The sequence below is a fragment of the Panthera uncia genome, chromosome D4 (genome assembly GCF_023721935.1).
Source record: "Panthera uncia isolate 11264 chromosome D4, Puncia_PCG_1.0, whole genome shotgun sequence".
Classification (NCBI taxonomy): domain Eukaryota; kingdom Metazoa; phylum Chordata; class Mammalia; order Carnivora; family Felidae; genus Panthera; species Panthera uncia.
Window position 1 is genome coordinate 287063 of NC_064807.1, and position 26143 is coordinate 313205.

General features: G+C 37.7%; 1 long non-coding RNA gene and 1 pseudogene across 1 annotated transcript; both read right to left on the minus strand.

Moving 5' to 3' along the window:
• Positions 1–1595: 1595 nt before the first annotated feature.
• On the minus strand, positions 1596–20624 carry LOC125925473 (uncharacterized). The gene is made up of 3 exons (XR_007458846.1): positions 20288–20624; positions 19915–20013; positions 1596–2433 (listed from the first exon to the last, which is right to left on the minus strand). It is a non-coding gene; the product is annotated as an uncharacterized LOC125925473 (long non-coding RNA).
• LOC125925414 (zinc finger protein 420-like) lies at positions 7721–12659 on the minus strand (annotated as a pseudogene).
• Positions 20625–26143: the final 5519 nt, after the last annotated feature.

The following is a 26143-nucleotide window of genomic DNA, read 5'->3' on the forward strand; positions in this document are numbered from 1 at the left end:
AAATTAGAATTACCCAGAGAAAATGAAAGTGCTAATTCAAAAAGATATATTCACTCCTATGTTTGTTGCAGCATTATTTACAATAGCCAAATTATGGAAGCAACCCGGGTGTCTATCCATAGATGAATGGATAAAGAAGATGTGATATATATACAATGGAATATTAAGCATAAAAAAAAGAATGAAATCTTGCCATTTGCAACATGGGTGGATCTAGAGGGTAAAATGCTAAGCGAAATAAGTCTGTCAGAGAAAGACAAATACCACATTTCACTCATATGTGTAACCTAAGAAACAAACAAAATGAACAAAATAAATAGACAAACAGAAAAACAGACTTTTTTTTAATGTTTATTTATTTTTGAGAGAGAGAGAGAGAGACAGAATGTGAGCAGGGAGGTACAGAGAGAGAGGGAGACAGAATCCAAAGCAGGCTCCAGGCTCTGAGCTGTCAGCACAGAGCCCAATGCGGGGCCCGAACTCACAAACGGTGAGATCATGACCTGAGCCAAAGTCGGACGCCCAACCAACTGAGCCACCTAGGCACCCCCAAAATGGACTCTTAAATATAGATAAGTGATGGTTACCAGAGGGGAGGTGATGGGGGGAAGGGTGATATAGCCGAAGGTGATTAAGAGTATACTTATCATGATGAGCACTGAGTAATGTATAGAATTGCTGAATCAGAATTTTGTACATCTGAAACGAATGTAACAGTGTATGTTAATTATACTGGAATTTTTTTTAAGTCTTCACAACAATAAAATACTAAAATAAAAAAGCCACATGATCTCATTGTTGCAGAAAAAGCATTTGACAAATTCAATACCCCTTCATGATAAAAGCACTCAGAAAAATAGGAATAGAAGGAAACTACCTCCACATAATAGAAGTCATACATGAAAAACCACAGCAGGGGCGCCTGGGTGGCTCAGTCGGTTGAGCATCCGATTTCAGCTCGGGTCACGATCTCACAGTCTGTGAGTTCAAGCCCCGCGTCGGGCTCTGTGCTGACAGCTCAGAGCCCAGGGCCTGTTTCCGATTCTGTGTCTCCCTCTCTCTCTGACCCTCCCCCGTTCATGCTCTGTCTCTGTCTCAAAAATAAACGTTAAAAAAAATTAAAAAAAAAAAAACACCACAGCAAACATAATAAGGGTAAAAGTATGAAAGCTTTTCTTCTTTTCTTTTTTTTAAAGATTTTTTTAAGTTTATTATTTGAGAGAGACAGAGACAGCGCAAGTGGAGGAGGGGCAGAAAGAGAGGGGGAGAAAAGCCCAAGCAGGCTCTGCACTGCCAGCACAGAGCCCGACATGGGACTCAGTCTCACAAAACCATTATATCGTGACCTGAGCCAAAACCAAGAGTCAGATGCTTAACCAACTGTGCCACCCAGGTGCCCCCTGAACGCTTTTCTTCAAGGATCAGAATAAGGCAAGGGTGCCAACTCTCCTTAGATCTACCCAACATAGTAGTGGAGTACATAGTATGTAGTTCCAGCCAGAGAAATTAGACAAGAAAAAGATATAAAAGGCATCCAAATCAGAAAGGAAGAGCAGATATTCTTATACATAAAAAAGTCCTCAAGACTCCACACACACACACACAAAGTTGTTAGATCTAATGAATTCAGCATTGTACCAGGATACAAAGACAGCACACAAAAATCGGTTGCCATTTCTATACACAAACACAGATAATCTGAAAAGGAAATTACAAAAAAAAAAAATCTATTAACAGCATCAAAAATAATGAAAGTCTTAGGGGCGCCTGGGCGGCTCAGTCAGTTAAATGTCCAACTTCAGCTCAGATCACAATCTTGCAATTCAGGAGTTGGAGCCCTACTTGGGCTCTATACTGACAGCTCAGAACCTGGATCCTGCTTCTGATTCTGTGTGTGTGTGTGTGTGTGTGTGTGTGTGTGTGTGTGTGTCTCTATGCCCCAACCCGCCTCTCAAAAATAAATTTAAAAAATTTGGGGGAGTGACTGGGTGGCTCAGTTGAGTGTCCGACTTTGGCTCAGGTCATGGTCTTGCAGTTCACGGATTCAAGCCCCACGTCAGGCTCTGAGCGGACAGCTCAGAGCCTGGAGCCCACTTTGGATTCTGTGTCTCCCTCTCTGACCCTCCCCTGCCTTTTTCCTCTACTTGCAGCCCCTGACAATCTCTTTTCTACTTTCTATGAGTTTGGCTTTTTTCTTTTTCCTAAAGATTCTACATGTAAGTGATACCATGCAGCATTTCTCTTTCTCTGTCTGGCTTATTTCACTTAGTATAATGCCCTTGAGGTTTATTCATGTTGCTGCAAATGACAGGATTTCCTTCTTTTATAAGACTGAATGATATTCCATTGCATATATGGCCTTCCCATTTTCTCGTTCTGCTCATCCATTGATCAACACAGGTGGTTTCCATACGTTGGGTATTGTGAATAATGCTGCAATGAACATGGGGATACAAGTATCAGTTCAAGATAATGATTCTGTAACCACTGGAATATATACCCAATAGTGAAATTGCTGGCTCATACGGTAGTTCTACTTTTAATTTTTTGAGAAACCTCTGTACTATTTTCCATAGTGGCTGCACCAGTTTACATTCCCACCAACAGTGCACAGGGTGGCTATTTCTCCACATCCGTGGCAGCATTTATCCCTTGAGTTTTCTAATAGTAATCACCTTACAGGTATGATATCTCATTGTGTTTTGATTTGCATTTCCTTTATTATTAGTGATGTTGAGCATCTTTTTATGTATTGTTGGCCATTTGTATGTCTTCTTTGGGAATATGTCTATTCAGGTCATTAGCCCATTTTTTAATTGGGTTATCAGTGGGGGGGTTTGCTATTGAATTGTATGAGTTCCTTGTATATTTTGATATTAACCCCTTATTGGATATGCAGATATGTGGTTTGCAAATATTTTCTTACTCCACAAGTTGACCTCATTTTGTTGATGGTTCCCTTTGCTGAGCACCTTTTTAGTTCAATGTTCCACTTGTTTATTTTGGTTTGTTACCAAAATTTGATTTGCTGACAAATCTAAAAACTCATTGCTAATACTGATGTCAAGAGGTTACACCCCATGCTTTCTTCTATGAATTTTATAGTTTCAGGTCTTACATTCAATTCCTTAATCCATTTTGAGTTGATTTTGAGTAATTATTCTTAAATTAGGCCCTGCATAACTATCTTGTGAGGACTGTTCATTTTAACTTTGTTTTGGAACAGTAAAATGCTATAATAAAGTAGTAAAGGGGCTCCCAGCAATCAACTTCTGACCTGGCACACAGGGAAGATAAAAAAATAATTCAAATTCAGGGGCGCCTGGGTGGCGCAGTCGGTTAAGCGTCCGACTTCAGCCAGGTCACGATCTCGCGGTCCGTGAGTTCGAGCCCCGCGTCAGGCTCTGGGCTGATGGCTCGGAGCCTGGAGCCTGTTTCCGATTCTGTGTCTCCCTCTCTCTCTGCCCCTCCCCCGTTCATGCTCTGTCTCTCTCTGTCCCAAAAATAAAAAACGTTGAAAAAAAAAAATTAAAAAATAATTCAAATTCAAAAACTATCAACAACCCTGGTTTATGGAGTACTAGGGGCACTATGTCAACACAAAGCTTCAAAGAGAATATGTTGTAACCTAGATAATTGAGAGAAACTTGAAAATACTTGTCCTGCCAAAACTCAATAGTTCTGCTTCCTATACTAGGAAAGTCACTGTGTGCAGTTCAACAAATGATCCCAGTCCTGGAAAAAGCTTTCGTAGATGTGCAGCACTGTGCACTCTTGTTCCAAACAACAGATCTTTCAGAAGAGCATGCCCTGCAATGGTGTGTTCATTACCAGAGAACAGACATGTATAAGCCATGGCCTAAAAAAAGATGCCCTCCAATGAAAACAGAAATATTCTCAGCCAGAAGTACCTATGCTTCAAGTTTTACACTTCGTATCACCCATCCTTATTTTCCAATTTCCCCAGGAAATAGGATGTGGTATAATAAACTCGGAAATCTTTCTCCAATTGTTTTGTGTTAACCTACTTTAGGTGTACTTGAGGACACACAGCCTAGCTTTACCAGATTTTTTAAAGAACTGACAACTATCCGGATCAATTGTTTCCTTTACCTTTCACAGATATCCTGAAAAGTCACTGTATCAGTCTGCCAGAGCTACCATAACTAATACCACTGACCAGGTGGCTTCAACAACAGAAATTTATGTTCTCATAGTTATGGAGGCTGAAAATTCAGGATCAAGGTGTCTATAGGCTTAGACACCTCCCTCCTTGCTTCCAAATGGCCACTCTCTCGCTGTGTCTTTGTATGTCCTTTTTTCTGTGTGTGCATATTCATGTTCTCTCTTCATCTTATAAGGACACTAGTCATGCTGGATTAGGTCCCAACCCTTATTACTTCATTTAACATTAATCACCTCTTTAAAGGTCCTATTTCCAAATGTTGTCACACAGGGGGTTAGGACTTCGACATATGAATTTTAGAGGAAACAATCCATTCTACAATCGTCACTATTCCAACTCAAAATAAGAGGGAAAAGAAACTCAATTTGTAAATATTTTGGAAAGGGGCACACATAATAAACAGCACTCTCTTATAATCATTGACGTTGTTTCCATGTCTATATCCAATCTCTTCTCATCTCCAAAAGGAAAACGTGCATATGGTAGGTGCTACAGAGACACCTGCTAAATGTAAAAGATTGTGAGATGGCAGGATATCTATACCTCCTTCTACTTCACACATGAGAAGATACAGAGAAATGAAAAAGATCATCAGAGTCTGACTCTGTAATAGGCACAGAGTCTGGTAGAAAATTATTTCATTTGTGCTGTGGAACTAAAGGAAATCAAAGTTGGGGTGTGCAGTGGATGACTAAAACAAAAAGACCACTTTTCAATATCTGTGGCCTGGGACAGAGGCTTGAAGATCATGAGGCAAAGAATTAGAAGGAGAAATGGAAGGCATTTTTTTTGTGAACCAAGACAACCAACTCAAGAAGTAACATGCATCATAAATGGGGCAACTGAATTATTATAGAATTTGATTAAGCTCCATTAAAACATTAAAAATGTTGAGTTTAGAAATGGCAAAGATGTACTAGTGGGGCTAGAACAAGAGATGGAGATTTTGATAGTAAATAGGCTCTTTGGGAGGTATGTAACTCAAGCCATTTTATCTAATTTGCTCCTTCTGACTTATTTCTTAAGAAAAAATTTAGCAGCTTTTTTAAAATGAGAAACCAGGATCTTATTAAAGTGCGACAAGGAGGGGCACCTGGGTGGCTCAGTTGGTTGAGCATCCAATTTTGGCCCAGGTCGTGACCTCATGGTTAGGGAGTTCAAGCCCCGTATCGGGCTCTGGAGTCTGCTTCAGATTCTGTGTCTCCCTCTCTCTCTGGACCAACCCCCCACCCCCACCCCCACCCAGCTCACACTCTTTCTCTCTCAAAAATAAATTTTTAAAAAAAGTCCTTAGGGGCACCTGGGTGGTTCGGTCACTGGGCGTCCAACTTCAGCTAGGGTCATGATCTTGTGGTTCATGGGTTTGAGCCCCACATCGAGCTCTGTGCTGACAGCTCAGAGAGTGGAGCCTGCTTCAGATTCTGTATCTCCCTCTCTCTCTGCTCCTTCCCTACTCACACTCTGTCTCTCTCTCAAAAATAAACTTAAAAAAAATTTTTTTTAAGCCCTTAAAGTGTGACAAGGAAACATTTAGATTGTGACTTATCGCCTCTTTTGGATCATCACTGCAAACATGAATAGATTTGTGTATTTGGTAGTGAAGCCCCTTTTCTCTCACCAATTACTGTACTTTTCTGCATCATCTCCTATCTCTATCTAGACAAAGCTTACTGTGCTACAGGACAGGAGCTTTACTAGAGTTGTGGAATAGCAATTTGAAGAATGGCATGTTACTGCTCTCTTAGAACTTACATTCTTATTAAGGGCAACCTCCACCCCCATGTGGGGATACATACACACACACACGTGACAAGTGCTACAGGAAGAAAACCCACAAAATAGGATAAAGAATGGGGTAGCTTTCATTTGACATTATGAAGGACCATGTAAGCTGAAAAGGTCCTCATAGAAAATTTCTACAGATAAGAGTCCATTAAAAGATATGATGAACTGGTAAGAATTGAGGGAAATCCTTTGAAGATGGGAATAACATGAATGTGTACAATAGCTGTTGGAATCCCCAAAGGGCATCTACCAATCCTGGAGGTCTAGAGTTTCTATCATAAAAGACACATATCTGTCTGTATGGGACAACAGAAAAGGCCTGGGGCACACTTATGGTGAGTTGGTAGATAATAAAAACATAAAACTAAAAAACTCAAATGGTTTTATCCTTAGGGAAAGAGAGAAGCAGGATTAAGACAGAAATAAACAATGTTTGCTTTCACATTGGTTCTAAGTATAGGGAAGAAAATCTCCCCTGGGTATCTGTGGTCACATGCAGGCCCTCACATAGGTTTAAGAACCTAACAGTATTTGCAAAGTCTGGAAAACTGTAAGGCATGTTTTCTAACTTAAAAATTAGTCCACTGCTGGAGCACCTGGGTGGCTCAGGCAGTTAAGCATCTGACTCTTGGTTTTGGCTCAAGCCATGATCTCATGGCTTTGTGAGTTCAAACCCCACATCGGGCTCTGAGCTAGCAATGTGGAGCCTGTTTGGGATTCTCTCTCTCCCCCTGTCTCTCTGCCCCTCCCTTACTTGTGCAATCTTTGTCTCTCTCAAAATAAATAAACGTTAAAAAAAAGAATTTTATATTAAAAAAAAGAGTCTACTGCTAATGTCTTCAAGGCACGGCAGGAACCAAAAAGGAAATCCTTTCTGGAGTATACAATCGACTTAGATTTTTTTTAAAAAAACCTGTAGGCAAATTCTAAGGTATATAGGGTAAAACAAAACAAAACCACACTAGGAAAGAAGATTACATAAGTGAGAGTAAACAAAACCAAAACTAAAAATACATGAGAAGCAGAACCATGAAGACTTCCAATATTAGAAGAATCAACAGATAGAACATAAAATGAGGGCTGCCTGGGTGGCTCAGTTGGTTGGATGTCCGACTTCAGTTCAGGTCATGATCTCATGGTTCATGGGGTTGAGCCCCACATTGGGCTCTGTGCTGACAGTTCTGAGCTTGGAGCTTGCTTTGGATTCTGTGTCTCCCTCTCTCTCTGTCCCTTTCCCACTCACTCTCTCTCTCTCTCTCTCTCTCTCTCTCAAAAATAAATAAGCATTAAAAAAAATTCTTTTAATGTGAAATGATGTTAAAAAGGAAGAGTTCATTAAAAACATGAGAAACAGAAAGACAGAATCAAAATGACCAAGTACATTTACATTTAGAAAACAACCAAATAAAAATTTCTATAAAAATAACTCATAATACTACATTCCACAAATAGACTTAGCTATATAAGGAATTAATAAACTGCAAAACAGACTTAAAAATTATAGAGAATACATAAAAGGGGTAGGGATAGATTTAAAAATGAAGAAAAAAACCATAGAGGAGAGACTGAGAAGGCCCAATATATGTTTAACTAGAATTCCCAAAGAAAATAAATGAGAGAAGAAAAGGAATATGTGACTTAGTTTTCTACAGAATTAAAAGATATGAATCCCTATAGATTCCACAACTATGCTGAATCTGAATAAGAAAATAAAAATAATACAAAATCTAAATATGCCATGGTGGAACTATGATGCTATAAGGGTGAATAGGGGCACCTGGGTGGCTCAGGTGGTTGGGTGTCCACTCTTGATTTTGGCTCAGGTCATGATCTCACAGTTCATGGAATCGAGCCCCAAAGCAGGCTCTGTACTGACAGTGCAGAGCCTGCTTGGGATTCTCTCTCCCTCTTTCTGCCCCTTCCCCACTCACACTCACTCACACTCACTCTCTCTCTCTCAAAATAAATAAACACTTTTAAAAAGACAATAAACAACAACCCCACAGAACATGCAGCACAGTGGTTACAGGCATGTATGTACATATGCAGGAAGAAAATATGTAAAATTAATGGTGATGGCTATTTCTAACAGGATTTGTAGGAGTGAAATTAGAAAAGTGACAGTAACGAACAGAAAAAGAAAAATAAGAGGGGCGCCTGGGTGGCTCATTCGGTTAAGCGTACAACTTCGGCTCAGGTCATGACCTCATGGTTTGTGAGTTCAAACCCCTCATTGGGCTCTCTGCTGTCAGCACAGAGCCCGCTTCAGATCCTCTGTCTCCCTCTCTCTCTGTTCCTCTCTCCTCTCTCAAAAATAAATATAAAAACAAAAAAAATACTAAAAATTAAGAAATAAAACTGTTAAAATGTTAATGCTATGTAGTAGCTATATGGTTGTTTGACATATTAGCCTTAAAGTCTTTTAAAATCTGCACAGAAAACAAACTATTAGGATATTCATTTGTTCAACCTTGGTGTGGGGAATACTTCTAAGACAGGAATATAAGAAACCACAAAGAAAAAGGTATGTGGTTAAATGGAATATAGATGCATGTGCATGTACACACAGGAAAATATACACAAAATGATACCAAAGACTAAAAAAATACTTTCAATAAATGATGTTCAAAATATTCCAAAACCTTCTACAAACTAAGAGTGAGAAGCTGAAATGAAAGCTATGCAAATGATACTGATCTGGCATGTGTTCTTAGGGTGCCATCCTAGAACACAGCTTTTCTTGATAGCAGTAATGTTGACATGCTCAACCTGGCAATCCTTTGCGCTGGGGTGGGGTGCTGTCCTGTGCATCGTACGGTTAGCAGCAACCTGCCCTGTACACACTAGACGCCAGCAGCACCAAAAACTGTTAGACATTGTCAACCCTCCCTGAGGATAGAGGTCATCTGTTTGAGAAGCATTGCTCTAGCATTTTTAGCAGGATGTGAGTCTTGTAGAATGAGTGGCTAGGTTTCCTCAAGGTGTCACCTGTAAAATTATCTAGTAACATCTAAAAACAAAGTTCCATTACTATTTATTCTTCCATTAATTAGTGTCTTCAGATATTTTATCTTCTCGAATCAATTTCAGTGACATATTTATCTAGAAAATTATGCCTTCTCTCTAGATTTTTGAATTTATTGTAATAAATTATTATTACAGTAAAAAATATCTTTATGACATCTATCATGATCGCTCCTTTCTCACTCATAGTGTTGGACTGAGTTATGACCAGTGTTTTCTGATGTGACATCATAAAGTCTAGTCTAGCAAATTCAAATAGGTTTTGCCTATTGCTTTTTTTTTTCCTTTCCTTATTTTAAACTACTTTTTTTTTTTAATTTTAGAGAGAACATGCATAAGCAGAGGAGGGGGAGAGAGAGAGAGAGAGGGAATATCTTAAGTGCTGAGCACGGAGCCAGACACAGGGCTCAATCCCACAACCCTGAGATCATGACCTGAGCCAAAATCAAGAGTTGGTCACGCAACTGACTTAGCCATCCAGGTACCCCTATTGCTTTCTTTTTCATTAATCTATTTTAATTTTATTAGACCCTTCTATCTAATCATTTCAGGGTTGTCTTTAATTTTTTCCCTTTTCTTGAGTTAAACATATAATTACTTACTCAACAAATATTAATTCCCTATTCAAAGTGTTTAAGATACAGTACGAAAATGCTAAATAACTGTCCTTGACTTTTTAATATGATGCATGAACTACTGAAAACAGCTTTGACCACATTCTATATCTTGATATATCAGTGGTTCATTGTTATTCCCCTTAAGAGTCTATTTTGGTTTTATTTTTAAAATAATTAAGCATACAGATGTTACTAAGTTTCTAAGAGCTTCAAAATTTTCAACATCCATAACTACTGCAGAAAATAAAAATTATACAACTTTTGCTTTTAAGGATTTGTTATAAAGGTTACTTCATAAAACATTTGGTTTAAAAGCTGTACTCTTAATTACACATTCACTACATCATGAGATTATTATTTTCCCAGTATGAACTCGCAGACACAGCAAAAAGGATCTGAATAATGGGCTGTTCATATTTATTACATTCTGAAGATAAGCTTTTTACATGCAGTAAGAGATCAAAGCTTTCATATGTTATTAAACAAAGTATTCTCCATTCATTTTAATAATAATTCTACCAGTGATAGCGATACTGTCAACATATACTGGGGATTGTCAGACAACATATGAGATGAAATATTTAATTCCCTCCAATTTAAAAACAAGTAAAGAGGAACAGGGATATTAATTTACCTACTCATTGTCCCAGTAGTAAAAGAGTGGTAGAACTACAATATGTAATGTGGGGTTAAAAATTTTGTTTCAAGTTCAAATATAAATTCTAGTTAACATATAGTATAATATTGATTTCAGTAGAATTTAGTGATTCATCACTACATATGTACAACACCCAGTGCTCCCCACAAGTGCTCTCCTTAGTACCCATTACCTATCTAGTCCATCCCTCACCCACCTCCCTCCATCAACCCTCAGTTTATTCTCTATAGTTTTTATTTTATGGTTTGCTTCTCTCTTTAAAAAAATATTCTATGAAGAGTTCTCTCAAGTTTGTATCTTGAATTTAGACTTGTTCTCTCAGTCTAAACTGTGATGGATTTTCTACATTCAATTATTGACCCAAAATAAATTTTCTGATGCCTAGATATAAATAAGAAGCAAATGAGATTAATATCTATAGGATTTTCTTCTAATAAATTTATTGTAACATAACTGATGCATTGCACGTAAGTTTCCCTATATCAACTTATAAACTTGCTGATACTCAATTAGTTGTGAATCCTAATGAAAGGTTTTCTGTATTCCTAACATTCTTAGGTTTCTCACCATTATAAATTATGTGATATTTAATAGGTCTGAACTATGAAGAAAGACTTTCCTACATAGCTTACACAAAACTTTCTTGGGGCACCTGGGTGGCTCATTCGGTTAAGCATCCAACTCTTGGTTTGGGCTCAGGTCATGATCTCATGGTCCATGGGGTTGAGCCCCACGTTGGGCTCTGTGCTGACAGTACAGAGCCTGCTTGGGATTCTCTCTTTCTCCCTCTCTCTGCCCTTCCCCCACTCGCTCTCTTTCTCTCTCTCAAAAATAAATAAGCTTAAAAAAATTCTTGCCAGTAGGTGAACAACTACCAGCCTTCCCACATTCTTCACTTGTCTGTTCTGGCTGGTATACAATCTCTGATGCAAAAGTTTGAGCTCTGGTTAAAGGTGTTCCCACAATGCTTACATTCATAAGATGTTTTTTTTCTCCAATGTAAATTCTGTAATACTTAAGTTTTGAGCTAAGACTAATGGCCTTTTCACATTTCTTACATTCGTAGTATTTCTCACAGTATGCATTTTCTGATGTTGAGTAAAGTAGGAGCTCTGAATAAAAACTTTTCTAAATTACTTATATTCATAGGATTACTCTAAATATAAATAATCTGTTGAAAACCTGTGAGCCACCAAGGGAGACCTTTGACACTGCTTACATTCATAATCTTTTTTTTTTTTTTTTCCCCAATATGAAGTCTCTGATGTTGAGCAAGTTTGGAGCTCCAGATGAAGGCCTTACCACACTCTTCACATACACAGCATTTCTCACCAGCATGAATTCTCTGATGTCGAGTAAGATGTGATTGTTGAAAAAAGGCCTCACCACATTCCTTACATTTATAAGGTTTTTCACCACTATGAATTCTCTGATGTTGAACAAGGTGTGAACCATGACTGAAGGCCTTCCCACAGTCCTTACACTCATAAGGTTTCTCACCAGTATGAGTTCTCTGATGCTGAGTACGTTCTGAGCCACAACTAAAAGTCTTTTCACAATCCTTATATTCATAAGGTTTCCCACCACTATGAATTCTTAGATGTCGAACAAGATGTGACAGCTGAATAAAAGCCTTCCCACATTCCCTACATTTATAGGGTTTCTCACCAGTATGAATTTTCTGATGTCGAGCTAGTTGTGAGATATGTCTAAAAGTCTCCCCACATTCTTTACATTTATAAGGCTTTTCTCCAGTATGAATTCTCCTATGTTGTACAAGGTGTGAATCGTGACTGAAGGACTTCCCACAGTCCGTACACTCATAGGGCTTCTCACCAGCATGAGTTCTCTGATGTTGAGTAAGTTCTGAGCCACAACTAAAAGCCTTCTCACAGTCCTTACATTCATATGGCTTCTCGCCGGTATGAATTCTTAGATGTCGAATAAGGGATGATAGCTGAATAAAGGCCTTCCCACATTCCCTACATTTATAGAGTTTCTCACCAGTATGAATTTTCTGATGTCAATTAAGTTGTGGGCCATGACCAAAGGCCTTCCCACATTCCATACATTCATAGGGTTTCTCTCCAGTATGAATTCTCTAATGTCGAGTAAGTTGTGACCCACAACTAAAAGCTTTCCTACATTCCTTACATTCATAAGGTCTCTTGTTAGTATAAATTATCTGATACAGCTCTTGAGAATTCTTATGAAAAGCCTTATAAATATGTGCTGCTGGGTGCTGGCTGAATGTAGGCATTTTTTCATATTTCTCTTATCTGAAATATTCCTTCTCACTTCTGTTTTATTTCAGATAGGCCTCTGAAATTGGATCCATCAAGGTGGTTTTTTAATCTTTCCATTATATACCACTGAAATGATTCTTTATCAAAAGTGCTCTTTTTCGGAAATAACTCCTTAGTATCACACATGCACTGTAAATCTGAAAAATAACAGTAAAGTATACATATAATATATTCCTCTTCCATCAAAAATTAAACTTCTATGGCAGAAACTAGATAAGGGAAAATCATGTTCTAAAGAACTAAATGGATGAAAACATTCTCAAATATTGAGGACAAGAGTCCAGGGAGAGGAATTAAAAAAAAAAAAAAGTAAGATGCTAAGTAAGTCTACAAAAATGGAGGATAAATAGAAGTCCATGAATACTATATAGTCTATTTACAGGAACTTCCCAACTACTATATGCTTGTTTTATAATGTCTCTGACAGAAGTAAGGAAGAATTCAGTGAGGTTCCAGCAGTGACAAAGTAGAATGGGTTGATTTAGAGAAAATGATACACCACTGATGAGTTCCATGTGGAAATGACCAGCACACTATTAAAATACTTTCAAGTCCATTACTTTTATTTCTTAGTTTGTTACTTAACTAACCTGAGCCCCCAAACTCTCATTTGATAAAGAATAACTATTCTCATGGAACTGTGAGGATTAAGAAGACTACAGCTCCTTGGCATAATATAAGTCCTCAATAAGAAGTATCTATTAGGGGCACCTGGATTGCTCAGTCAGTTAAGAATCTGACTTCTTCTCAGGTCATAATCTCACCACTTGTGAATTCGAGCCCTTCATCGGGCTCTGTGCTGACAGCTCAGAGCCTGGAGCCTGCTTCAGATTCTGTGTCTCCGTCTCTCTCTGCCTCTCCCCAACTTGCACTCTGTCTCTCTCTTAAAAATAAACATTAAGGGGCGCCTGGGTGGCGCAGTCGGTTAAGCGTCCGACTTCAGCCAGGTCACGATCTCGCGGTCCGTGAGTTTGAGCCCCGCGTCAGGCTCCGGGCTGATGGCTCGGAGCCTGGAGCCTGTTTCCGATTCTGTGTCTCCCTCTCTCTCTGCCCCTCCCCCGTTCATGCTCTGTCTCTCTCTGTCCCAAAAATAAATAAAAAACATTGAAAAAAAAATTAAAAAAAAAAAAAAACAACATTAAAGGGGCGCCTGGGTGGCGCAGTTGGTTAAGCGTCCGACTTCAGCCAGGTCATGATCTCGCGGTCCGTGAGTTCGAGCCCCGCGTCAGGCTCTGGGCTGATGGCTCGGAGCCTGGAGCCTGTTTCCGATTCTGTGTCTCCCTCTCTCTCTCTGCCCCTCCCCCGTTCATGCTGTGTCTCTCTGTCCCAAAAATAAATAAAAAACGTTGAAAAAAAAATATTAAAAAAAAAATTAATAAACATTAAAAAATATATACGTAGTATCTATATTAATTGTTATAACTATGGAAGAAGAGTTTGGCAGTTAAGAGAACTATGAAATGAATATTATTTAAACTCCTCTCTCATATAAACTACCACTCAGTAAGCAGCAATACTTTTTCACAATCCAACACTTTGGTTCTCATTTTTGCTTACTCAGCTCTGATTCTCTAACCTATCATTATAACTTTCGAATCGATCTCCAACTCTGGTTCAATCCAACCTCCTGCTTATCCTATGCCTGCACCAAAATCACTGAACATAGGTGGAGAAGCACACAAAATGAAGATAAGTAGTCCATTTTCAATATAAGAACACAAATCTTAACTGCAGCCTCAGAGCTGACTGGCTATTGTATTACATTTCCTTGAGTAATTTAAATTAGTAGTGACACAGGATTTAAGGCATCAAAAGGAAGACAGCCCAGAAGGAGACACAAAGTTTTTTATGAGATCTTACCATGTTAGAGAATAAACTTCCAGATGATGAAGAGAGTAGAATAATCAAATAAATGATGATGAAAAATTACTACTTCATGCCAAATATAGGATTAAACTGAAGATGGACTAAAACTTTACTATACACACACACACACGCACAAAATCTTTAAAACTTTTTGAGATAAAGATCTGTACCAAAATCCCATATTAAAAAATAGTAAAAGAATATTCACTAGTACTATTACTCAAACTACACTGAAGTTTCACTGTAATAAATTTTTCAAAATTTAAAGAGATAACTGTTAATATAATAAAGAGGAAGAAAGAATTATAAGGGAAAGAAAATGGAAAACTTTGCTAAAATAACAGAGTTGATTTACTCTACCAAGAATAAAGATATCCCACATATACATATGTATTATATTCATAATACATATACATACATAAAATATATAAAGTCACAATAATTAATACAATATGGAAATAGAAGTAAGACAAAGGTTAAGTGAAAACATCGCCTACTGAACAATATACTGTATACAGTTTGATACTCTCTAAGTATGTATGTGTGTGTGTATATACACCAAAACAATAAAGCATATTATCTGTGGATAGTTATATATGATCCAATGGAACAGGGAAGGATCTGTAAAATATGTATACATTCCAATGCACATGGAACACTCTCCAGAACAGATCACATTAGGCCACAAAACAAGTCCAAATAAATTTAAGAAGACTGAAATCATATCAAGCATGTTTTCCAACCATAAAGGTATGAAACTAGAAATAAATTAACAACAACAAAAAAAACCACTGGAAAAAAACACAAACACATGGAATCTAAATAACATGCTACTAAACAACCAGTGGGTCAACTAAGCAATCAGAGGAGATGAAAAAAGACATGAAGACAAGTGAAAATGAAAACACAACAGTCCAAAATCTTTTTGCGAAAGCAGTTTTAACAGGGAACTTTTATAGTTATACAGGCCTACACAAATAAACAAGAAAATCTCTGAAAAACAATCTAAATTTACACTTACAGTAACCATAAAAAGAAAAACAAAGTTCAAGTTAGTAGAAGGAAATAATAAAAACCAGAGCAAAAATAAATAGACTAATAACAATACAAAAGCTCAATGAAACCAAAAGTTAGTGCTTTGAAAAGAAAATAAATATGATAAACCTTTAGCTAGACTACCAAGAAAAAAAGAGAGAGGACCCAAATAAATAAAATTAGAAATGAAAGAGGAAAAATAACACCACAGGAATACAAAGGCCTTACAAGAGACTACTACTAAGCCAACAAATTGGACAACCTAGAAGAAATGTATAAAGTCCTGGAAACATACAATCTTCCAAAACTGAACCAAGAAAAAATACACAATCTGAACAAATTACTAGTAACAAAATTAAATTAGTAAAAAACAAACAAAAAAAACCTCTCAACAAACAAAAGTCTAGGATCAGATGACTCCACAGGTGAATTCTACCAAACATTTAAAGAAGAGTTAATACCTATTCTCCTCAAACTATTCCAAGAAATACAAAAGGAAGGAAAGCTTCCAAATACATTCTACAAGGCCATATTATCCCGATACCAAAACTGGACAAAGATATCACAAAAAAGAAAACTACAGGCCAATATCCCTGATGAACTTAGATACAAAATAAAAAAATATTAGCAGATTGCATTCTACAATAGATTAAAAGGATCATTCACCATGATCAAGTGGAATTTTATCCAGGGGTGCAAAGACATTTCAATAAAACACAAATCAATCAACATGATATACCACGTTGTCAAAATAAAGAATAAAAATAATATGACCATGTTGACAAATGCAGAAAAAGTATTTGACAAAATTCAACATCTGTTCATGATAACTCTCAGCAAAGTGGGTTAGAGGGAACATACCTCAACATAAAGGCAATATATGATGAACCCAGAGCTGACATCATACTCAGTGGTAAAAAAACTGAGAGCTTTTCTTCTAACGTGAGGAACAAGATAAGGATGTCCACTCCCACCACTGTTACTCAACATAGTATTGGAAATCCTAGCCATAGCAATCAGAAAAGGAAAAATTAAAAGTATCCAAATTGGTAAGGAAGAAGTTAAACTGTCCTTATTTGCAGATGACATAATACTATATATAGAAAACCCTGAAGACTCTATCAAGAAATTATTAGAAATAACAAATGAATCCAGTAAAGTTGCAGGGTACAAAATTAATATTCAGAAACTGCTTGCATTTCTATACATTCTATTAATAATGAAGTAGAAGAAACAGAAATTAAGAAAACAATTCTATTTACAATTACACCAAAAAGAATAAAATACCTAGGAACAAAACTTCACCAAAGAGGTGAGGTACCTGTACTCTGAAAACTAAAATAACACTGATGAAAGAAACTAAAGATCACAATAAACAGAAAGACATTCCATGCTCATGGGTTGGAAGAATTAATATTGTTAAAATGTCCATGCTACTCAAAGCAATCTACAGATTCAAAGCAATCAAATATCAAAACCCCATCAAAATACCAAAAGTATTAGTCACAGATATAGAACAAATAATACAAAAATTTTACGGAACCCCCAAAAAAACCCAAATAGCCACAGGAATACTGAAAAAGAAGAACAAAATTGGAAGTATCAGAACCACATATTGCAAGATACACTACAAAGAGATATTAATCAAAACAGTATGGTACTAGCACAAAAATAGACACATAGAACAGAACAGAAGCTTAAAAATAAACCCACACTTTTATGGTCAATTAATCTACAACAAAGTAGGTAAGAATATACAATGAGGAAAAGACAGTCTCTTCAATAAATGGTGCTGGGAAAACTGGACAGCTACAATCCAAAGAATGAAATTGGACCACTTTGATACACCATATACAAAAATAAATTCAAATGGATTAAAGATCTAAGTGTGAGACCTGAAACTATAAAATTCCTAGAAGAAAATATAGGCAGTAATCTGTTTGACATCAGCCTTAGCAACATTTTTTTAGCTATGTCTCCTAAGACAAGGGAAACAAAGGCAAAATGAAACCAAAATAAAAAGCTTTTGGGGCGCCTGGGTAGCTCAGTCAGTTAAGCATCCAACTTTGGCTCAGGTCATGATCTCGCAGTCCATGAGTTCGAGCCCCACGTCGAGCTCTGTGCTGACAGCTCAGAGCCTGGAGCCTGCTTTGGATTCTGTCCCTCTGTCTCTGTCTCTGTCTCTGTCTCTGTCTCTCTCTCTCTCTCTCTCTCTCTGCCCCTTCCCCACTCACACTCTGTCTCTCAAAAAAAATGAATAAATGCTTTAAAAAAATTTTTTTAATAAAAAGCTTTTACACAGCAAAGAAAACCATCAACAAAATGAAAAGGCAGCCTACTGAATGGGAGAAGATATTTGCAAATGGTATATCTGATAAGAGTTAATATCCAAAAAAATGTAAAGAACATATACAACTCAATACCAAAAAAACAAAAACAAACCTAAATTTAAAAATTAAATTAAAAAATGGGCAAAGGACCTGAATAGATATTTTTCCAAAGACATACAGACGACCAAAAGATACATGAAAAGATGCTCAACATCACCAATCATCAGGAAAATGCAAATCAAAACCACAATGAGATATCACCTTACCCCTGTCAGAATGGCTTGTGTTAAAAAGACAAGAAATAACAGTGTTAGTGAAGATGTGGAAGAAAGGAGCCCTTGTGCTCTGTTGGCGGGAAAGTAAATTGGTGTAGCCACTGTGGAAAACAGTATGAAGATTCCTCCAAAAATTAAAAACAGAACTACCATACAATCTAGTTATTACACTGCTGGGTATTTACCCAAAGAAAATAAACACACTAATTCGCAAAGATACATGCACCCTTCATGTTTACTGCATCATTATTTACAATAGCCAAGATATGAAACCCACCCAAGTGTCCATCCATAGAGGAACGGATAAAGAAGATGTGGTGAACATACAATGGAATATTACTCAGCCACACCAAGAGTGAAATTTTGCCATCTGCAACAACATAGATGAACCTAGACGGTATTATACTAAGCAGAATAAGTCAGAAGGAAAAAAAAAAATACCATATAATATTGCTTATACATGGAAAGTAAGAAACAAATGAATAAAGAAACAAAACATAGAAACATAGCAGACCAGACCCATAAATGTAGAGAACTGGTGGTTGCTGGGGGGCAGGGGGGAACATGGGCGGCATAGACTTCCAGTGATGGAATGAGTAAGTTACAGGATGAGAGGCACAACATAGAGAACACAGTAATGTGGGGACAGACAGCAGCTGCACTTATGGTGAGCACAGCATAAGGGACAGATGTGTCAAATCACTACATTGTACACCTGATATGGGGGGCCGGGCCCCAGTGCCAGGCTGAGACCGGGTCGAGCAATGTTCCCTGTTGACTCAAGCCAACCCGGTGGTTCCCCCTCCCATTCATGTGGGGGGCCGGGCCCCGGTGCCAGGCTGAGACCGGGTCGAGCAACGTTCCCTGTTGACTCAAGCCAACCCGGTGGTTCCCCCTCCCATTCCCCCACTTTCAAGGGCATACGAAAGCCTTGTCAAGGCCGAGAAAGTTAATTCCTGAAGCCTGTGGTCTGCAGGTGTTGGCAGTAATGCTACCTCCCTTTTTCTACCCCGAGTCAGATAGAAACAAACATGGGAATTGTGTTTTGCTAGCAATCTTATCAACAAGGTCTTGTGACCCGTCTAGAAAATGCACAAGAAACACAGAACTAAATGTTTTGGTGGGCAGCGATTATGTGAAACCTGTTTATTCTTAGAATGGCCTGACCCATAAGAGTCTGGATATAAAAGATTGTGTACAGCAACAATAAAGCCGTCACTTGGGCCATCAGCCCAGGGGACCCTCCTGTTCCCAAACTTTCTCTTCTCTCTTTTTTTCTTGCATTCCCCTACCCTCAGGACCCTGACCTCGGTGTTTGTCGCGCCGGTCGCGACAACCTGAAACTAACGTAATGGTGTGTGTCAACTACACATCAATAAAAAAATAATAATAATTTACTCACTTTAATTCCCTCAAGTTCTGAAATGAGGCTTGCATAAATTAAACATCAATACATTTTGGATAAGAGTGAATGAATAAAGCATGAATTACTGAAAAAAGGAGAAACTTCTCAAAAAGGGATCAAGTCATTGAAAAAAAGGTAAAATAGGGGTTTTTAAGAAATATTGTTCAGAAGTGACAATACTTACACAAGTTTAAATGACAAGGGGAAGCTGGGAAAGAATTAGATTGCACATATAAGGAAAAGATTGCTGGTCATGGGGAAGGGAGAGAAACAAAGCTACTTTTCTATGACTCAGGCCTTCTCTCCCTTGTCAGGCCTCAGTCCTTGGAAGGGCACTTCCCAATAAACATATCAAAGGTGGTAACTGCCGCAGGGCAAGGCCACCTGGGCTGCCAAGGCCTCTCTCTGTCAATGAGCTCTCACTCACCTGGGCAAGGTCCACCTGTCATGGCCTTTGTAACCATCCAAGGCTGCTTCTCTTGCTCCAATAAGGAGATCACATCTGGCTTAGATCTGGAAAGTCCTACTTCAAGAAAGGAAAAGAAATAGGATCAACCTACAGGTATGGCAGAATTCAAGTCCAGCTGTGGTCACTGAAGAAGACAACAACAAGAGTAACAAGGAGGGTGAAGGTCTCCCGAAGAACAGTGTGTGACAGAGACGTCTTCCCCAAAACCATAGAGTGCAGATTATTCCCTCAGTAGCAGGAAACAGAATTCAGACAATCCAGAAATCCACATGGAAAGGGGCAGAAATTCCACAAGGCAAATACCGAATGATCTGCAAGTAAACGTCCTTACCGACAGAGACCAGGTTGTGGTAGTTTTCCAACATCACGTCTCTGGATAAGTCCTTTTGTGCAGCACCCAGGTAGTTCCACTCTCCCTGGGTGAAGTCTATCGCCACGTCCTTGAATACTACCAACCCCTGAAAAAAGTCAATATATGCATCACTGATGAAGTTAAAGGCAATTTTTCAACATGGAAAGGGAAATGGAGAGTCATCAGAGAAAGGAGGAGACTCAGGCTGGGGCTACAGCACACGTCTGGCAGGTCGGGAGCCGCTACCCTCCCTCCCGCTCATTGGAGAAACAAGCCACCTTCAGACGGAAGGGCTTGAAGTGAACAAATACTGTAAAATGGAGTTTCCCCAGTAAGTGAAGTAGCAGAAAATACGCAGCTTGACTAAGAAAAACTTGTGGCCTCCATCCATCCTATGTGTACCTCAGACCATATTTCTCTCTTTGAAAGCACAATTTGCATGTGATATAATAATTTAAGAAAGAAACAGTCTAAGGACTATTTCATCATTATGTCGGGAGATCACAAGCATTTTTCTCCTGCTATATAAGATAAATCGTGTATCTTATAACTGACTTGACCATTCTTATATTTTATATTTTAGACACTTAGGTTTGCCCAAACTCTGAAGGAATTCATAGATGGAAAGTTATTATCTAGTTATACCATTATGTCTAATTTAAAACCTCCCTGAAACAGATCAAAACTTTGTATCGACAAAGGATGTGGTTTATCACAGCCTTATTAAGCCATGGTTTTGTGGCAGGCATCTTTAATATTTCCCTTGGGAAAATGTGCTCCATCCGCATTCCTGACTGAAAACTAACCACGTGAGAAAGGTCTAAGACTGTTCATGGTACACTCAAGAACAGGCTGGGGAGGAGAGGACTTAGGGAAGGCGCTCACAAGAGTGGGTCTGGGAGCAGATTCCTGGAGGACATCCCAGGAGCAACTTTCATGACAGACAATAAAAACATAGGACCTGATAGAAATACAGAAAGTGATCATTCCAACTCACATGAGTCACAGTTTTCAGAATTCCAAGAATGATCTGTCCTCTCAGTGACTGTCCTGAGAGGGCAGAGCTGAATACAAAGAAGGCAGGACAGACAGGCTTTCCTCAGAGAAGTCAAACCGTATATCACAATGACCTGTTTTCCCCATCCCCACCTCCCACAGGCATGGTAACAAGAGCCCAGAGACTGCAGACGCTGCTACAGCAAGAATAACAATACTATTCAGGTGCTATAATAAAATGTCTCCATTCTAACCTACTAAAGGAGGTTTCTTGAACATTCAAGTTTCTAGACTTTTGTTTTTAACTCTCTTTAAAATCTCTCAGTGATTATTTTTATATAGTACCTATAACTTACCAGTGTTTTCACTAACAGGTTGGTCAGACTGTCCTAGGTCTCATTACAATATGTGGAAGTACCTCCTTTTGCCTTATTTTTAATTAACCATATACTTTAGAGATCATTTTATATTAATGCATTAAGAGCTCCTTTATTCTTGAGATATTAAATAATCCATCTTGGGGTACCTGGGTGGCTCAGTCGGTTAAGCGTCTCTCACTTCAGCTCAGGTCATGATGCCCCAGTCCGTGAGCTTGAGGCTTGCGTCAGGCTCTATGCTAATAGCAAAGAGCCTGCTCAGGATTTTCTCTCTCTCTCTCTCTCTCTCTCTCTCTCTCTCTCTCTCTCTGCCCTTCCCCCACTCATCCATTTTCTCTCTCTCTCTCTCTCAAAACTAAATTTAAGGGGTGCCTGGTGGTTCAGTCGGTTGAGCGTCCGACTTCAGCTGGCGTCATGATCTCACGGCTCGAGTTCGAGCCCCACAATGGGCTCTGTGCTGACGGCTCAGAGCCTGGAGCCTGCTTCCAATTCTGTGTCTCCCTCTCTCTCTGCCCCTAACCCACTTGCATTCTGTCTATCTCTCTCAAAAATAAATAAACATTAAAAAAAATTTTTTTTAAAAACTAAACTTAAAAAAATAATCCGTCTTAAGAATGACCCACAATTTTTTAAACTGTTTATTTCTGAGAGAGAGACAGAACACAAGCAGGGGAGGAGCAGAAAGAGGGAGATACAGAATCCGAAGCAGGTTCCAGGCTCCAAGCTGTCAGCACAGAGCCTGACATGGGGCTTGAACTCACAAACTGTGAGATCATGACCTGAGCCAAAGCTGGATGCTTAACCAACTGAGCCACCCAGGCGTCCCATGACCCACAATGTTTTAACTAGCTGCCTAATAATCAATATTTAGATTATTTATAAACCATCACTATCTATTTTATATTTTATTTCACACGCACAAACAAATCTGTATGATAATATCCATGAGTCAAGTTGTAGGGTGTGTAGTTCAAATTTTTACACAAAAATTGCTAAACTGCCTACTATAAAGGCCCTATTATCATGTATTAGTGCTGAGAGCTTCCTATATTCTGTCAACTCCTAATCCAAACCCATATGAAGGAAAGTTTTATGGGTTCACCTGGCAGAAGGGAAAGAATCCTCACTGAAAGCATGAGAATGAATAAAAACATAAAAGATGAATAAGTATAGGGGTAAATTTCAATGAATATTAACCAGGAAAAAAAATTCATATTTAAATACGTGTAGAATCGGGACGCCTGGGTGGCTCAGTTGGTTGAGCACCTGACTCTTGATTTCAGTTCAGGTGATGATCCCAGGGTCAGACCCCATGTTGGGCTCTGTGCTGAGTGTGGAGCCTGCTTAAGATTCTCTCTCTCCCTCTTCCCCTGTCCTCCACGCATGCACTCTCTCTCTAAAATAAAAAAAATTTTAATTAAAAAAAGGTACATGTAGAATTAAAATCCATTACCAAGAAATACTGGAGGGGATGGAGAGACAGGATGAAGTTGGCAAATGCAGTTTTAAAAGTTCTAAAATTCTAGCACCACTGGGAAATTGTAAAAATAGTAATTTGTATTACGCTATAAAGCATCAATGATGCATTTTGCAATCTCTAGTGCAAAAACACTAAAACAAACATACATGAATGTATGATGGAAGGAAAAAAATGGAAAGATACAAAATTCAGTTAACCCAAAATAAGACAAAAGAGAACATAAAGATGAACTAGGGGCACCTGGATGGCTCAGTCAGTTAAGCGTCTGACTCTGGATTTTGGCTCAGGTCATGATCTCACATAAGCTCAAGCCCCGTATCAGGTTCTTGCCCTGGCAGCACAGAACCTGCTTCTGATTTTCCCTCTCTCTTTGTGCCTCCACTGCTCACTCTTTCTTTCTTTCAAAATAAATAAACTTAAAAAAAATGTACTAAGTGGAAAAAACAACAACAAAACAGACATAAACCCAACTATGTAAGTAATTACATTTAATGTAAACTAACACAAACTAAGAAAAGACTAAACTTGTTGGAGCATATTTAATAACAAAATACAATTCCATGCTGTTTACAAAAGACACCCTTCAAATATGAGGTAGAAAAAGATTGAAAGTAACAGAATAGAAAAAGACATAGCATGTGAATACTAACCAAAGGACAGCAGGTAGAACTACAGTAATATCAAACAAAATAGGCTTTATGTCTATTAGTTATTCTTGCCTTAAACAGGAATATTTCATCTTTATTATAGATGTCAACACAACAGGAAAATCAAAATTCTACGCCTCTATCTACTCAACACAACTTCAAAATATAGAAGGCAAAAACAGACAAGCAAACCAGTAAGACAAAAATGCAAAGAGAGAGAGCTTTAACACATCCCTCTCTACAGTTAACATAACAAGTAGGAAAAAATCAGTATTGGTTAAAGAATATCTGACTGATATAACTAACAAAGTTATTGTAACATATAGAATTCTACTTGATCAAATGACAGAATTCACATTCTTTTCAAATACACTGGAAATCTTTCCAAAATTGGCTATATCCTGTGCTATAAAGAAAGGCTACACAATTTTCAACAAGGAAATCATTCAAATGATACTCACTGACCTCACAGAACAAAGCTAAAAGTCTAACAAAATGCCACCAGAAAATCCCCAACTACCTGAATGTTGAACAATATATTTACGAATATCCATGAATCAAAGAAGAAATCAAATTACAAATTAGTATAATTAACTGAAAAATACTGATGTATGACATATCAAAACTTGTGTGATGTGCTGAAAGTAGTGCACAGAGAAAAATTTATAGCCTTAAAGAAGTCTTAAAGAAAATCTACAGCCTTCTTAAGGAAAAGAAGGCTAAAAACGAAGCGTTTAAGTGTTCATCTCAGAAAACTAGAAAAGGAAGAGCAAACCAAACCTAATGAAAAATTAATTATAATAAAGACAAGGGAGGCTATCAGTGAAACAGAAAGCAAAGGCAACAAAATCAAAATGTTGCTGCTTTACAAAGAGTGAAAAACATTTATAAGCCCCTAACAGGCCAACCAACAACAACAAAATAAGAGAAACAGCAATGATAACAGGGATAATAATCCTACAGATACTTAAAAACATATATATTATTAACAACCTTAATGCATGTAAAAAATGTATTTGAATGAAATGTGTAAGTTTCTCAATAAATGCAACTTATCAAAGCTACCACAAGTAGAAAATAAGAATATTCGGTGACATATTAAGGAAATCAGTCTTTTAAAATTCCCACAAAGAAAACTAAGGCCCAGATGACTTAACTGATGACTTCCTCCAAACATTTAAGAAAGAAGTGACACCAATCTTAAATTCTTTCTAAGTGGTAAGTGTAATCTTAATACCAAAACCTAACAAGGAAGAAATGGCAACTACAGACCAATCTCTCCCATGAACAAAGCTGCAAAATCTTAAATAAAGTAGCAGTAATATATAAAAATCATACCTATATATCATACCCAAGTGGAGCTTATGTGAAAAATGTAAGAGATGTCTGACACTTGAAAATCAATGTACTTTGGGTGCCAGGCTGGTTCAGTCAGTGGAGCATGTGACTCCTGATCTTGAACTCAGGTTCTGAGTTCAAGCCCCATGTTGAGCATGAACTTACTTTAAATAATAATAATAATACCTTAAAATAGTAATAATATTACTAAAAATCAGTGTACCTCACCTCATTAATAGAAAAAAGAGAAAATTACATGATCCCCTGGATACTTGCAGAAATTCTGACAAAATCCAACATTTTGATAAAAACTGAGTAAACCAGAAATCAAAGGAAACACTATCATTAACCTGATAAGGCAAATCTTAAAATGCTCCCTCAAAAATCACAATTAAAGCTAAAAATCTGAATGCATTCCCCTTAAAATTACGAAAAAGACCTTTCAACTAGAGGTCTGATCCAGTACAACAGGGCAAGAAAAAAGAAATAAAACGCATAAGTACTAAAAAGGAAGAAATTAAACTCATTAGTCACAAATGACATGATTGTGTACATTAAAAAATCTTAAAGAATCTATAGATAACTACTAGAATTGAGTGATTTTATCAAGATTGAAAAAAGGTCAACTTAAAAAGAATCCATAAATTTCCATAAATCAAGAACTAAACAGAAACACAAAATTTTAACTGACGTAACTTTCAACAGTATAAGAATAAATCAAATAGCTAGTTACAAATCAAAATAGTCTTAAGACCTCTAGATTAAAAAAAAAGACAGAATATTATTGAACGATATATATATCCCATGTTCATTGATTAGAGGACTTATGAGTAGATGTAAATTCTCTCAAAAAATTTTGTAGATTCAAAGCAACCCCAATTTTTAAAAAAGTAATTTTTTAATGAAATTAGCAAATCAATTCTAATATTCTTATAGAAGTGCAAAGATCTGTGAATAGCCAAGGCAATCTCAAAGGAAACCTTTACAAAGGTTTTAC